Source organism: Acanthopagrus latus, chromosome 12, assembly GCF_904848185.1.
Source record: "Acanthopagrus latus isolate v.2019 chromosome 12, fAcaLat1.1, whole genome shotgun sequence".
NCBI classification, from domain to species: Eukaryota; Metazoa; Chordata; class Actinopteri; order Spariformes; family Sparidae; genus Acanthopagrus; species Acanthopagrus latus.
This window is the reverse complement of record NC_051050.1, coordinates 3941568-3957924: the sequence shown is the minus strand read 5'-3', so window position 1 is coordinate 3957924 and position 16357 is coordinate 3941568. Positions and strand designations below refer to the sequence as shown.

The 16357-nt window shown below is 41.7% G+C and overlaps 1 long non-coding RNA gene across 2 annotated transcripts; it reads left to right on the top strand.

The window, feature by feature from the left end:
- The first annotated feature begins 6468 nt into the window (after positions 1–6468).
- On the top strand, positions 6469–9843 carry LOC119030210. Of its 2 annotated transcripts, none has more exons than XR_005078207.1 (3): positions 6469–7050; positions 9033–9136; positions 9651–9843. It is a non-coding gene; the product is annotated as an uncharacterized LOC119030210 (long non-coding RNA). The 2 variants fall into 2 exon arrangements; XR_005078208.1 differs by lacking the exon at positions 6469–7050 and adding an exon at positions 7139–7551.
- Positions 9844–16357: the final 6514 nt, after the last annotated feature.

Below are 16357 nucleotides of genomic sequence, written 5' to 3'. Positions count from 1 at the left end.
AGCGGCAATTTGACCACAGTTGCTCCCTGTATTGGCACATCCAGGCTACTGTGCACAACCAGACTCCAGCTGGCTGAACCCTGACTCTGTAAGGCTCTGGTCCGAGTCCAGCAGCTCTACATGTCCTGAGGCTGAAAGGTCAATTTCTTTCTGTTTGAGACCAGAGAAAAGATAAATGGGAAAATTAGGTGAGAGGAGATGGCCTCTGTGCTGGGAACACACAGTCATCCCTCACTCTGCTCCTCCCTCACTTATCCCTCCATTGCCCCATGCTTCCACTCCTTTCCTGCTTGCCCTCCCACATTTTTATCTCTCTTTTGCCCCACATCCTTTCCTCGATCTTCACTCCATCCCTCACTGTATCCAGTTCTGCCTCTCTCTCTCTCTCCATTCCTCTCCCTCGCCAACTCTTGCCCTCCTCTTCTCCTCCAGTCTCCTCTCTCCCTTCTGCCCCTCTGTCATTCATCTTTTTTTTTCCTTTTTCCCCTCTTTTCCCTTTCACACATCCACAGTACCTGGGAGGGAGAGAGAGCAGCTGTTGCCAAGCAACCCAGCTGACCAACGAGGTGTGGAGAAGTGAAGGGTGGGGGGAGATGTAGGAGGATCATGGGGGGAGGAGATAATGGACTGAGAAGGAGGGTGAAAACTGAGGAAGGAGAGGATGGAAGGAGGTTAGATGATGTGAGGAGGGCGAAAAAACAAGGGAGGAGGAGGAGGACGAAGGTGAGGAGGAAGAGAAAAGAAAAAAGGAGGAGGATAAGGTGGTGGTCACTGCTCACTGATTGCCGGAGTCGCTCCGGCCAATCAATTTCAGCAGGTGCGTGACCAGAGCTGTCCAGCATCAATCACACACCCATACTCACACACACACACACACACACACACACACACACACACACACACACACACACACACACACACACAGGGGAACACTAATTCATTACAGACAGATTTGTGAAAGAAACAGAAGAGAAACAGAAACAGCATGCATGTTACAAGGAGGGATAGAGAGCAGCGGAGGAGTAAAGGCAGAGAAATAAAAGAGTGGAGTTTGGAGTCGAGGCCTCCGATCAATCTGTGTGTCTTTAAAATTTTACTGCTGTCATCGAGCTGAACACCACAAACTAATTCAGTTTATGTTTAATCAATCACGATCACTACAGTAATATGCATTAACCACACAGGAAGAGGACGAACAGTAATGCAAAGAGCAACATCATAATTAGCAGGCTGTAACAGTAGTGGATGTAGTAGTAGAATTAGGTCACATTGAAGAATGCAGTTTATTGGAAAAAGTTATTTATTTTAAACATTAGAGGTCCTGTATGATATTCATTTTGAGGTTCCTACTTTTATTGTATTTTGGATGTCTATAGAAAATGTATGTACATGCTTTAATGTTAAAATATGTGTATATATATATTTCTCACATGCAGTAGACCTACATTACTGCAGTACTTCTATTCACCCTCTCTTTCTGAAAGCTTCGTTTTAGTGCCTGTCTCTTTAAGGGGGCCACTCCCAAAAACCCAAGTCCACTCCGATTGGTCAGAACTCACAGGCAGGACCCTGCACTGCCCACCATGTTTCCACATCAGCTCTGGGGGTGTGGCTGAGAACGAGCACGTATCGTTGTGACATCACAATTTTACTGAAGTCCTGACAGCTCAGAGGGGACGTCTCTGGATACAGGCTGCATGTCCCTGTGGATAATTTCACAGTATTTACACAGCACCTGGACCTGGTTTATCAGACATGACTCTCACTGTCTACTCTGGGGCATTTAAAGGCACAGTTCATCCAAAAAAAAAAATAATAATAATTCATTTTCAACTCACCCATATATGGATGGAGGGTCAGGTCAACCAGGTCCACAAAACATTTCTGGAGCTTCACAGCACAACACTCTTGTAACATTCTCTTAAACAGCCAAAGTAGATGGGGACTTGTTTTAACACATAAAAAAATCAACCAAAAGGAAATATTATATTAATATTATATTAAATGGCTCCACACAAGAAGTTCAGCATAATATCTCTAGACCCAGTTTCCCCGAGATCCAAAACTGATTTTAAATGATGCCTTTAAAGCTGCACATGCACTCACTCAGACCAGGTGGATAGTTTGTTAGTCCATCATTAGTCCAAAATGAATGTTTGACATTTTTCAGTGTGTGTAAGTGTGCCCTTACAAAATGCACATGTAAATTATTTTCAAGCTAACAGTAAAAAAAAAATCAATGTTTATTTTTACCATCTGTTTAACATTGTGTGTAATCCCTTTAAAAACACCATAAAACAAAAACAAAATGCTCCCATTGTATCAGGAGTAGTAGTTTCAGAGTTGTAGATAAACCCCCCTCTCCTTTGTCCCCCTCCTCTTCCTCCCTGTCTGTCTCCGTCTGTCTCCCAGACATCAGAACTCGCCGGTTTTACTGATCAGTCTGTCTCTAAACAGTATTGATCCGTCCTTATATGAGCTACCATTGATCTGATCTGTTAGGATGATTTTACCCCATGAGATGAACACTGTAAAATATGACAAGCGCCACAAATCATCTCCCTCCCTATCACCCTGCAGTCAGACCAGAAATGACTGTCAGTGATGAGAGAGCAGGACAGAAGCTTCCAGCCTCCGTTACATCCGTCCTCCGAGACAGGTGCCATCACAGCGCCACAGTCCCTCAAGCTGCTGAAAGGCCAGAGACGAGCCAAACTGTCTGCTGCTGGAAATACTCTCAAGAGCCTCAAACTGTGTATTAACCCACCGCTTAAAATAGTTCCGACAAATGCGCTGCTTACTCCAGCTGTTTCTGGAAATTTTGCAGAGAAGTCAGAAATTGACTGAGACAATGTTGGTTTTGGTTTCTAGGATCTGTGGACAATTACATTTATGTAATTTATATATTAAAATGTACTGTCAGTGTTATGGTAAGGTTACAGTTAGGCAACTACAGCAGTTGTTAAGATTATTTTGATACCTGGGCTCAATGTTTACATGTCAGGGTGTGTAAATGATTAATACTCACTAAAGGTTTTGGAATCAGGCTAGTGTATCTCGCTTCAGCTGGCAGCCAGGACACAGCTGCAATATAATCCTCTGTGGCAACTGTTAATGTCAAATTAACATCAACTAAAATCGCTTGTTTTTGTGAAAATGAATCCTACAGAGAGAGAACATTTAGTTAAAACAGAAATAGGAAACTTTCCCTCCCGTCCTAGTGTTTCCCTGTGGTAGGCTATTACTGTTGGCACTGCTCTTGCAAACATAGCTCACGCTGTCAACCATGTCACTGTCCAAAGCAAAAACAGTGTAAACTGTAAGAATCTGAGTCTGACCTGGAAACCCTGATCTCAATGCTATGAGAGTTACACACCTGTGTGTAACTCTCAAGTTTTTGGTTCAGTGATTTGAGTTTTATTTTCTTTACTTCCATCCTCATGTGCTGTGTTTCACTCTCCACTTCTTCCCATTGTCTGTTTTCCCACCCTGTCTTCTGTGTACACCTGTTTCTCACTACTTAATCACCCCGGTGTATGTAAGCCAGTGTTTTCCCCTCATGCCCCTTTGGTTTATCTGCTCCTGTGTTTCCTGTGTGCCGTTTTCCCATCATGTTTTCCTGCATTTGCTGGTTTGTACTTTGATTTTTGGACTTTAGATTTCATCAAAACACACTTTCAGTTGCCTGCCTTATCGTCTGCGTTCGGGTCCCTTTCACACAGAAAGGTCATTCTACCAGACCAATTGAAAAAAACTTTGGTTATGAATCCTTTACACACCAAAATGTGTAAACAGGGCCCTTAATTAGGTATATTGGGACTTCCCCTTTAAGGTCAGGGAAAGATTGTTGTTAGAAGCAGTTTAATTAAAGGGATTAATTAATCAGTTTCATTGGAAAAAATAAACATGACACATGGGCTTTCTGTACATATCAAATAAATGAATAAGTAATACTGTGCTGGAAAGGAAACACAACCTCCTTTAAATTTAACAAAGACGTATTTTATAGGGAATGTAAAAAACATAATCAGATTATTACCAAATCAAACGTATTGAGTAACAAAGAATTGATTACTGTGGCTATGGAACCAACATCTCCACCTGTGGTAGCCGACATTAAGATCTGAGCGCTGACTCTGTGTGACTCTTTTTTTTTTACAGTGTAAAGACCTCCCAGCTCATCAGGTGGAATAAACAGGGACAGTCCAACACATGAGGCAGAGCGACACTGACTTCATTTCAGAAAATGAAATCTGGGATGTTTGATTATGAGATGATGAGGGCGAAAATGAAAGTAAATGTGATTTGAGGGACGGAGTGAGTGACAGAAGAGTGGGAGAGAGGACCAGAGAATAGAGAATACAACAGGGACACACAGAGGAGATGAAGTCATTCACATTTTTATACCTGCTTTGTTTCCACCAGGTATTTCCCTGGATCCCACAAGAAATCTGCACATATTAGAAAATACAATCAATGGGAGTTTGACCAGAATACATGAAAAGGTTTAATCATTTTTAAATAGTACAAAACAAATATCTCCCCTTTCTGCCTGTATAGATGGGAATGATGATTCTGCAAATTCATTCCAAGCATACAGGGGCATTTGTTTTCAGGTTCCAGGTGATATATTTGAACTATAACTATCTTTGGACAGGCTTCAGTTTGATGGCCTTTTAACATCACAGAAGATGAAGGAGAAATGAATAAACAGCCACCAGGTTGAAGGCATGTGCCAATAAAACTGGAGCTTTTCTGGAGAGTTTACGTACATCTGTGCTGAGATTCAATGCATTGCCCTCACAGCAAGACAGGGCAAATTTAGCACCTTTCAACAATAAGGCAGTGCTTTACGTTAGACATAAAGGTATTTAGACAACATATATAAGCAATGTTAGGCAATATAAAAATATGCCATTAGAGAAACATAAATAGGACTTATGAGAGAAGAGCGAAAGATTAAAAAAAAAAGGGTACAATAGAAATTACAGTCAAACTATCGATTAAGAAGTCCCAAATTTACATGCATGAAATGGCATTAACAGACTCACAGTAGCATGCTAACATTTGCTCATTAGGAAAGACAAATTATAGCCAAAATTGACTCCATTCCCATTTCAACCCATGACTGAGATGCTACAGGAAAAAAGTCAACAGACCAGGCAGGACAGGAAACAAAAAAGAAAAGACACAGTTAGTTTTTGTATTTAAAAACAGAGTTATAATATGAATATTTTTTTTTATTGGTTTCCTATTTGTCTCCTGTTTGATCTGGTGGCCAGTTGGTTACATGGGAATAGGATGAGACAGGAGCCATTATTCCAGGATGGAGAGGGAACAAGAATATTCTTCTGGGAGTTCGGTGAGGCAGGAATGGAAAGCCATTCCCATGTCACTGTCTAAGGAAAATTGTGTAAAATGATGTATAATCCATGATATAGTCATCAAGACACATCACTAAAAATCCAAAAAGTCAATCTGCTGGTGGTGCTTTGAAGTCAGGTGAAAGTCATTGTCCAGCCCGGTCTAGCTGAACTGTGTACGTATAATGAAACTTTACTCTTCACTACTGCAGGGTTTATGGTCAACGGTATGAGTCCAGTTTTGCAGGCAGGTGATATTCAAATCCTTCCCATTAACTTATTTAAAGAGCACATCCATAGTCAGGTAACCTCACTGTCATGGTAGCAAAAATAATCACTTAATGGTTAAGGCAAAAAAAAAAAAAAAAAAATGCTTGGTCAAGCTTAGGTAAAGATGAAGTTGAATAAAATTAGCTGACTTTTGTTTCCCTGCTGGGCACAAATATTGGCCTCCTGGTTCAAAATCAGATATATTTGATAAACCCCTGAGTCTACCTTGCTTCAACTTTCTTGCTCTTGAAACTACACCACCTGACATTTTTATGCGCAGTATTTGGACACATCTGTTATCCCCAGAACTTATGGGAATCACCTGGAAGTAGAGCTGGACTTTGGCATGTGTACTGCATGCAATTTGAAAGTCTGATATTGTTATTTGCATGCAGACTGATGAGACCGGGCTACAGTTTCCTAGAGCTGTCTGAAATAGACATGATTTTGTACACCAATTCATCCTATCGATATCAAGCTTTTCCACTCAAGTGAAAACTTTGACCTGCTGTGCAAGTTTAAGAGGAAGGACATCGCAATCGTCATTATTCACCAAAGGTTCATGGATCTCCATTCAATCTTTTCTCAAGATAATTTATACTGTGGTTCATGTCCTCTGTCCAGTGATGTTAGGGTTTGAATATTAAAACACGTCAAGTCAAAACTGACATCTTTAATATTTTACCAAGACCATGAACAAGACCAAAATGTAGCTTTGTTGCCTAATTAGAATCACGAAATTGAACTTGCCATAAGTGGATGTTTTAAAAACAATTAAGTTGTCATGGAGCATTTCGCTCCGATACATGTATGAACATTTTCTTACTTGAAGCTGCCATTTAGTTCTAAATTAATTACTTTAACTGTTGCAGATGAGATTATCAGGATACTTTTTTAGGACACAGGGCCGACACCCTCTGAGGGCGAACCAGCCCGGAGGTTAAACAGAGAGATTGTGGACCGAAGGATAGAGAAGAGAAACAGACACATTAATCATCTTCAGAGGAAATGACCTGTAAAAATGACAATCAATATCTATCCAAATATTAGCTCACACACCCCATCAGCGCTCTCACTCTCAGTCTGAATTGCTTAATCATTGACTGCGACTCAGTGGCACAATTTAAGTGGACTTTAGTAGACTGTCTGTCTGTCTGTTGGCACACACACACAAACACACCCTCCTATAGCTGCTTTGTAGTTTCCAAATGTAACCAGTTTATCCATTAATGTCCTGATTCTTCACTGACTTATTGATTGTTGCTATCACTTTTTTGAGAACAATGGCCAATGGCTGATCTATTCAGAATTCCACTGTCAGCTCTGCACTGATGGTGCAACATTCCCTCTGGCGAACATATCTGAGGTCTTGGTACTATAAACATTTTTGCTGTTCTGCTGCTTTGCCCATTTAAATGTAAGTAATCAGATATGGTTAACTTACATATGTCTGTTTTTAACTGGGGACTGAACATGTCATCAATGTGCCATCAGATTTTTTTTTGCTTTGATGTTCGTTAGCTAGCCATCTGCGGTTGGTCAGCTTAGATATGTGGAATTATTAGCTAAAATAGTTGTTACATTCTATAAGTTTAGAATGTATTTTTTGGGGGTGGTTGCTTACTAGTTTAGAGATGTTACACAGCCCAGGTCAGAATGTGACACTGTGAGATTCATTTAAGTGAATAGTAACATGTTTGGGCAAGCAGTCACAATAGCCCGCCGTGCAGGCTTTCCTATCCATCCGCCAGCAAGCTAGCTTTATCACCGTCTCTGTTTTTTGCTAGGTTTAAGTTAACAGTGCAACTCATTTATAAAACTACTACAGAATCTGGATTACTGCAATTGTCATTGCCTCAGTACTTTCACAGTTGCCAGTGAAAGAGATACCCCACAGAAACTGTGCAGCCAAGCAACAGTAAGCAAGGCTAGCCCTTGAGGCTAATGTTTGTTAGCAAACTGCTGACGGATAACAAAAGTAACAGTCAAAATCTCACCGACCATTTTCTCATCCAGACTCATTTATTCTGCTTTTTATTTTATTTGTCATTGCAAAGTATTAACATTAATATAGTGAGTGCAGCACTTCTCCCACTGCAGTGAAAGCCCTGTAGCGTCTGATGTGTAATTCCCTATTTTTCTAGTCTTGTAGTGTGTGCAGGTTTGAATTTAGAGAGAAGAACAGATGAGGATTCTCTTTATGTGCATGATGAATCCCAATTTCACAGTCTGTCAGGATTTGAAAAGTGCTCTTGTGTGATTCCAGCTTCAGCCTCTGCGGGTAATCATGAGATCTGTAGTTTCTGGGCTGTCTTCCTCAAAGATATCGGCGTGTAGTAGGTTGATAAAAAATTCTGCGGAGGCAAGGCTGGGTGGAATGATAGAGCAATCTTTATTAAAACAGACTTGAGCCTAAGCATCCGAGCAGAGTGTGGCCCCACATCTGATGTTCTCCAATCTAGGGCAAAGTAATGCCAAACGTTTTTGCCCTTCTTGCCCTATCAGAACTCCTATGCCTTCACTCTTAGGAATTCTACCAAGTGCCCCCCCTCGTCTCTACTCGTGGGACCCTTCTTAAAGTCCCTTGGGCAGTACTTTCTTACTCCTAATTGGTCACTGTGGTGGGTTGAAGGTCCATCTCCCATAAATGACCAAATCTGTTACTGTCCCTCCTTCGGGCTTGTACTCCAAAATTACCTAGATGAGTCCTCTATCCTTTTCTGGAGATGTGCGTGTTTAAATATCATCCTCCATCTGAAACAGGAGTCAGGCTCCAATTCAGTCCCTATAGTGGCCTTGTCCCCTGCTAACCTTTGACCCACACAGCTAAATGCTGACTCCAATGTCTCTTGGAGCGGTGAGCCCCGTATTGTCTGCATTTCCTAACTCACACAAGAAGGAACAGGTTAAATTTAAACTGGGTTGAATTAAAGGCCAGAATGTGTTGCCGTCCAGACACCTCACTTCTTTAAGATTAAAACTGTGTGTTTTGAGATTGCTATCTGTTAATATGCTTTGTTAAGATAGGAGTATTTTGATCCCAGTCAGCTAATGTGGCTAAACACTGTAACATACACTTTCACAATGAAATTGAGCCTTTGTGTTTTGTCCTGACAGGTTGTAGATCTGTTCTCATTAAGATGACAAAATCCAGTTTTTGCCACTGACATGGTGTCTTTGCATTTCATGGCGCCTGCAGTATAAACTAGTGAATGGTTTACTGTTTAAAAGAAATGCTAACTGGGTTTTTTAGCATCCTGTATGAATCATTAAATATTAACGCTAACAAAAAGACATGATTCAGTTCTTATACCCCATGGTAACAAAAGAGATATGACATTCCTCTACTCTTCTGTCCTTTTTTCTTCTCTCCTCTTCCTTTCTTACCCCCACCCCCAGACCCCCCTCTTCCTCCTGATATGTAGTAATATGTAGAGATGATGACCTATTGATTTCTGCTGGAGGGATGTTTGACAAGCAGGCGGCAGCTGGAACACACTCAGGTTGTAATCTCACTTGTTCTGTAATTAGCAGTTGACTTATTGCACAGAGACTGGGGCTGTGACACTGCAGAGCTACAGGCTGGCTGATGCTTCCATTTCATTTGATTTTATTTCATTTTTTTGTGTATTTGAACATTTGAGATGTCATTCCATGGCTTCAGTATAGCAAATTACTAAAAAAAAAAAATACAAAGTATTCCAGACATCAGGAAAAGCTCTGAAACTGCAGATGATAGTTGCTTTGACCCCCATTTGTGACAGTGAGGTAAATTTATTGAATGAATATTATTTAGTCAAGTACCTTTGCTTGGACAATTTCATCAGGCGATGGTCGCTTGACCAAATGTAGCCGTTCAATAAATGATCGTTTCCTGCCGTCATTATCTGATGCTGTCAATTGTATCAGTTGTTCACATCAGCCAGTCACATCTATCTGACAGCACACTGACACACCTCCACTGTTCTGTCTGTCATTGCTGCTGTAATTTTTACATATGACTCACTCTTTATTCAGCTCATTCATACTGCTGTTTTGCGCACCCCCTCCATCCTTCCAACAACGCCCAGTCTTCTCAGATCCACCACCGCCCAGTCTTCACAGCTGATCCGACTTCATCAGCCACCGCCAGCGTTTGAGATCCATGAGTGGATTTTTCTTGCTGCTGCTTGGGGCAGTTGTCCCTCTAATAAACATTTTCTTTACTCCATCCACTTTTTTTTTTTTTTTTAACCCAGTCTTTTATTTTGTAGTAATAAACTCTCCACAGCCATAAACATTGTGGGTACATTCTGTTATTTATTTATCATTATTAATAAGTGAGTAAGTATGTGATCAGTCAGTGTTTCAATATTTAGTATGAGTATTGAAATTGTAATAATTAAATGTGCTATATGTTGTTTAAAAAATAGTTTAAAAAACATATATCTTTGCACTTTACTCTCTGTCCAAAGGGTCAGGTCCCTAAACATAGAAGGTGTCCGGACACATAATATATAGCCTCTTTTGAGAGAGTTTGTTGATGATGTCATGGATGACAATGTAAGAAATGAGACAAACTGCTGTAACAATATTTCATAAAAATAAGCTTTAGACACAGTTCAACGGCTGAAAACAACACAGACTGCTCTGCTGCTCAGTTTGTGCAACAGTGTGCCAATGGAGTGACTTTTTACAAACTTAGAGTGTATGGCCTAGCCACCTGTTCAGTCATTATGTTTGGCAGTGCTTTCAGCTACATGTTTACATCAGCAGGCCAGTAGGCTAACGATGACTATGCTGACATGGTGATGCACAATAGCAGCAGGTTCAGATGTTCACCATCTTGTTCAGCGTACTGGCATGCTGGGATTTGATAATTAGCACTAATCACAAAGAACAGCTAAGGCGGATGGGAATGTCCTTAGATTTGCAGCAATTTGTGAGCAGAAGACAGACAGACCCTATGGCACCACATGAAAAGTAAATGTGTCTCCAAAGTTCTCACCGTTCATCCTGAGGGAAACATGAATTTCGCTTCTAGATGTCATGCAGGAAATCTAGACAGGAGTCGTCGACACATTTTGCTCTAAAGCAAAAACATTATCTGCATGTCGGTGCTAAGTGAAATGTCAGGTGATCAACAAAGTTACAAGATACATTTTATTATTAGTAATGTCGAGTCTGCATCTAATATTGAGAGTTAGTTCTAATTACTGTATATTCCTATTAACAATTAGGGTGGAGTTATTAAATCAATGCACTGAATGAGTACAAGAGTAGTATCCATACATAATACAACTCAGTAATATGAGTGCAATACATTGTCTAGTCTCTATACAGATGTATTTTACTATTACGGATAAACTAATGACTAAGATGTAGACTGTCCTCTGCTGCTTTGAAGAGATTTAAAATGTGTCTGTGAAAATCGACATTGTAGTGACAGAGTCACACCAGCAGCATGCTCATCATTACTAATTTATGTCTGATTCTGTCGGCTAACACACTCGAGACAAACACGCACGCTCACACACACACACGCAAGCATGCGCGCAAACACACACACAGCTTTAAAGCATAAATCTGTAATCTACATTACAAAGATACTTTATGTAGGTTTTGCTTAACAATCAGACTTTGTTTATGGAGTAGATACAGTCACTTTGATTAGAGGAGAACACTAAACACTGAAATACTGCCCTGAGAGACAGAAACACACTCACACTAACAGGAGGCCAACGCATGACAGTAAAAAAGTAGAAAAGTAATTTGTCATTTTACAACACAGGGTTGCATAATGAAATTCAACTTTGCATTTCCTTCCTCCAATATCAAGTTCTTATATATAAAGTATATATAGGTGTATCTCCATCCAATTGTGAAGCTAATTTTAAGGGAACTTTGAATGCCGCAGGCTGCAGTATAAGCCATGAAACTGCTGCAAGAGCAAGAAACAAAGCCAGTCACCTTGGCCATCTACAAGGCAATGTGATAATGACCTTGATGCGGTATGCCAACAGAAGAAACAGATTCTTCTTTCATAGCTGATCAGTCATGTGAGTTTAATGTTGAATCGTCAGTCATTTGGAAAAAAAGGTGTTTTCATCTCCTGTTAGGTGCATTAACTTTTATCATGCTTATTGATGAGTCTGTCATACAGTCTGGTAACATTATGTGGTAATTACTGGACTGTTTCTGTGTTTTACTAACTGCTTAATAAACAACACAATTTTGTGGTGGTCATTTTCCAGCCAAAAATATAGAGTATAGAGTTTAAATAACTCAAAATTGTAATTTAGTACGGTACTTGAGTAAATGGACTCCTGCTGAAGTAATTAATTCTTTATGTAGTTACATTCTGCCAACAGGAGAAAGAGCAGCATATCTTGTGTGTGTGTGTGTGTGTGTGTGTGTGTGTGTGTGTGTGAGTGTGTGCGCGCGTGTGTGTGTGTGTGTGCTCGCGCGTGTGCATGTGCATGTGTGTAAAAATACACACAGAGATACAAAGACTAAATCATACATGCACAATGTATGCATGTGTTTTCTTGTTTGTGTGTATATCTCGTATGTGCACATGTACACAGGGCTGTAGAAGTGTGTGTGTGCGTGTGTGTGTGTGTGTGCGTGGGTGCGCGTCCTCTAACTAAATGGACGGGTCTAATCACCTCAGAGGGAGGAACCTCTTCCCCTTCCGCCGCCTCTTAACATTAACGGATATTAACGGCCCCCAACGCTCCTCCGTTTCCTACTGAGAAATGAAATACATCACTAATGGTTTATCACAAACACGGCTAATGCTTTATGCAGACCTCTTACCATTAATAAATGATGGCATGTAAAGTGGGGGAGGGGTACTGTGAGAGCTGACGGGGCCTTAAGGGGGAGCGTTGGATCAGTTTCAGATATTAAACAGAAAAAGGAGAGCTTGATTTGTCTCGTTTTGTGGCGATGAGGTGATTAAATCAGTTTGTACCATCTGTGGGTGCTCAAGAATTAAGAGATTTTTTACACATTTGTGGAAAATGCATTTAACAGCAGTAGGAGCTCTGGTTTATGGAAACAGATTTTTGTCTGCTGATCGTACAATAAAGAAACATGTTCCCTCATTAACATTATATATCCTCAATCGGTTAATATGTTCCCTCATTTTACTAAATGAGGTTCTGAAGTTACTTAGGGGGAGATGTAAGATAACCTTTCGTTTTTATGAAATAGGGTAAAAGGGAATCTGTGTGTGTGGAAAACAGGGTATTTTTCAAACTGGGTGTTTTTGCTGTTCTAACTATGGTTCATTCTTACTTTGCACCCACCAACTTTGTTGTCAAAATGTGTAGATTTGTATAAGAAAAAAAATGGAGGCATCAAGATTGCAAAGGACTTTACATGAGAAGCTGGTGATGTTCCTGCTCTGCACAGGAGCATGAACAGTGACACTTGTTGATGACACAGGAATATCTAGACGTCTCCACGGATTAGAGTGTTTCCAGCTGTTTCACTACGACACATTCATGGCTCTGTCCGACGTTTCAGTGCTTTCACCTCCAAAAAATCAATTGGAAAAAAAAAGAAAGAGGCTGGCCGGCCTGACTTAACAATGAGCTGTTACAGCTCGTGTTGGTAAGCGATCATAAAAACATAACATATGCATATGTGCAGTGATTTCACTCAGGCCTGCCTGACCATCTACCTACATAGCTGCCTCCCAATGTGCACTCTAGATTGCGCATAACTGGATTCTTCCACAAGGCGATATTGTTAGTGGTTATAATGAGCTGAATGCATGACAGAAAAAGTGGAGCTAAAATGTCCCAATGCTAACATGCTTTACATTGATGAGTACTAACAATAGCAATGTTCGTTCTTTGCGTTGATCATGATAATGATAGGTGTAGTTAGGTATGGTTAGCGATCACGCTCACAGTACTCAGCTTCCAAGCCTGTTGCTCAGCAGCTGACTCAGTAGACTGTGCACAAACAAAAGGAGCGGCTGCTGCAGCAATACACTCATTCAGCAGCTAATGTTAACATCAACAGACATCAATAGCGGTACGACTGAGGTACATTTGTGACGGCTATTTTGCCCATGTTTATATGATTGTGGCATTAAACAGTTATTTGTATATATTTATTATACTAAAGAGGCTAAGAGAGCTTGTCGAACATGGTGAACTAGCCACTGAAAGATTTCCCAGCAGGCCAGTGAGTAGTGCGGGGCAGTTGGTGTCTGTGTGGTCAAGCAGTGCATGTTCATGTGTTTTGAATGAGCGCCTCTAAAGGGAGACCTGAGAGGAGGGCCTGGGATTTTTTACGGCTGGATACGGGAACATTTAGCTTGTTTTTGCTGGTTTCTACAAACCACAACGAACTGCACCACAAATAAACTCTGCTCTCCCACTCCCGCTCCAACCGCTGTCCTCACGAGCCTCAACCGGCTGCCTGTCTCCCAACACATCCAACGCAAAGTTCCTTCTCCTCGACCCCAAAGCCCTCCATAACCAGGCCCCTCTCTACCTCGTCGACCTGCTCCACTGCTCCACTTCCTCCCGCAGCCTCTGCTCCTCTCATCCCGACCTTCGACTGACCACCAAACTTGGGGCGACTTGAGCCCTTTCCATAGCTGCCCCCTCCTGCCAGAACTCTTTCCCTAAGCACCTCACAGACCGCACAGACCTGTCCACGTAAATCACTGACTAAAACCTACCTTTGCAGAATTGCTTTTAATATCTGATGATGTTTTTGATATCCTAAAGTGTCTTTGAGTATCATGAACGGTGCTGTATAAATGAATGTTGGCTGTTATTACCCACTCCAGTTGTAACAAAGTTAGCAGCAGCACAGCAAGAAGATTTTTCAGGACATGTTTGATATCTGTTTATATCTGTTGATATAAAATCGTTTCGACCTTGTGGCGATCTTATTTTATCACACCACCATTTCCAGGCTTAGACTGATGCAAAGTTCTTTGATGTTATTTCAAAGTCAAAATTCAGCTGGCTTCTATCAATTTTCTCTGTGAGTGCCGAGCAGTGAAGACTTAGTATTGTACCATCCACAGGTTTTGACTCTAATCAGCTCCCGTAAAGAGATGAAGACTGGTCAGTTCACCGAATGCCTTCAGACTCAGCCTTTATCCTCGTGAACCCTAATTTTCACCACACACACACACACACACACACACACACACACACACACACACGCGTTTGACCCATGTCCAGTACCGTACATGCTCCCCTGTGTCCTCATTAACCCAGCCTGGGAGGCCGCCATTCATCTCGCCGCTCCTGTCTCATTCCCTGTAATAACATCCTCGCCCCGCCGCCTCGTTTAACTTTTTCAATTAAAAGAGGAGGACCACTCTATTAACCCCACGCTTCCTCCTGCCATTTTTCCAGCCTAACGTTGTTTTGGAGAGGGCCGCGGGGACGGCCCAGGTGGCAGTATTTTACCCAGAAGGCGGCGTGGCTCTGCGTGCGGTGACAGCTAACGGCAGGCGTGGAGGTGAATTATGGAGCCTGGATGGAGAGGGCAAACCATACGTTTGTGTCTCGTCCTGCTGTTGATCTGAGAGGAGGGGGGGAAGATACACGAGGAGGCACCGCAGAGGTCAACACCTGTCCCTGCCCGTCTCCCTACCTGTCTGTCTGATACTGTCCTGTCCGTCCTTCTCTCTTAGAGTCTGTGTAGCTGTTTTTTCCTCATCTCTCTGTTACAATTTGTGTAACACTGTCCCTGTGTCCATGTATTTTCATATTTTTGTCTTTCTGTCTCACTGTACCGGTCTGGCTTATGTTGTCTCTATGTCTGTACCTGTCTCACATGAACTGTTCTTGTCTGTGTACCCCTAACCCTGTGTCTAGACCACAACATTCCAGGTAATTAATTCATCATCATACAACACAGTGTTGCATGAAGAAATTAAAGTTTGCTACACAAATTACAGAATGTATATACAGTTATTTAGACCCAAATGTATTTAAAACATACAGTGCATCTTTGCAGCTTGATATGAGAGGCTGCGCTGGAGACGGGTCTCTGTGGGCACAACAGTCTCTGATTTCACATCGTTTCGCATGTTTGCATTTTGTCCATTACCTTTTCCTGTGAAGGGACATCAGCCAGGAGCAGCTTTAAACCCAACCGGACCAGCACGGCGCTTCTTCTGACTTTCTTCCTCACTGGGGCAGGTCAAAAGACACCGTGGGTTGTGATGCTCCAATGTACGCTGCTCTCAGTCCAAAACATAGGCGGTACGTTATTTGGCAATAGAGAAATTAATAAAATGAAAAAAACAAACTGTAGCAAAGTTTGAAGGAACTGCCGGCCGATGGGCTCCTGCGCCACTGTTGCCATGAGCGTCTGTTTCACCCGTTTTCAAAAACTTTTCCAATTTTGCCAATCCAGAGTTGTTAACAGTGGCTCATTGATCTGAAGCAGGCTGGCCACACCGGATGCTTGTGGAGTGTGTGGCGGCTGCATCGCTAAGCTGCTGCTGCTCACTCGTGCACGTGTGTCTACATAGCCGGCATTGCTGCTGCAGCTCAGCTACTGCCTGCACGCTCTGTTTACATGGAGTTAACCTCTGATATTCATCAATGAATGTGATGACGTGATTTTCCTTTGAATCGAAGAGCGGGAAAGTGGTTGGGGGAAAGAGATGGAGGGTGGTAGGGAGATAATCAGTGTACATGAACGAAACTGCCCCTCACGTGTTGTGTGTATTCTCTTCATGTCTGTGACATATT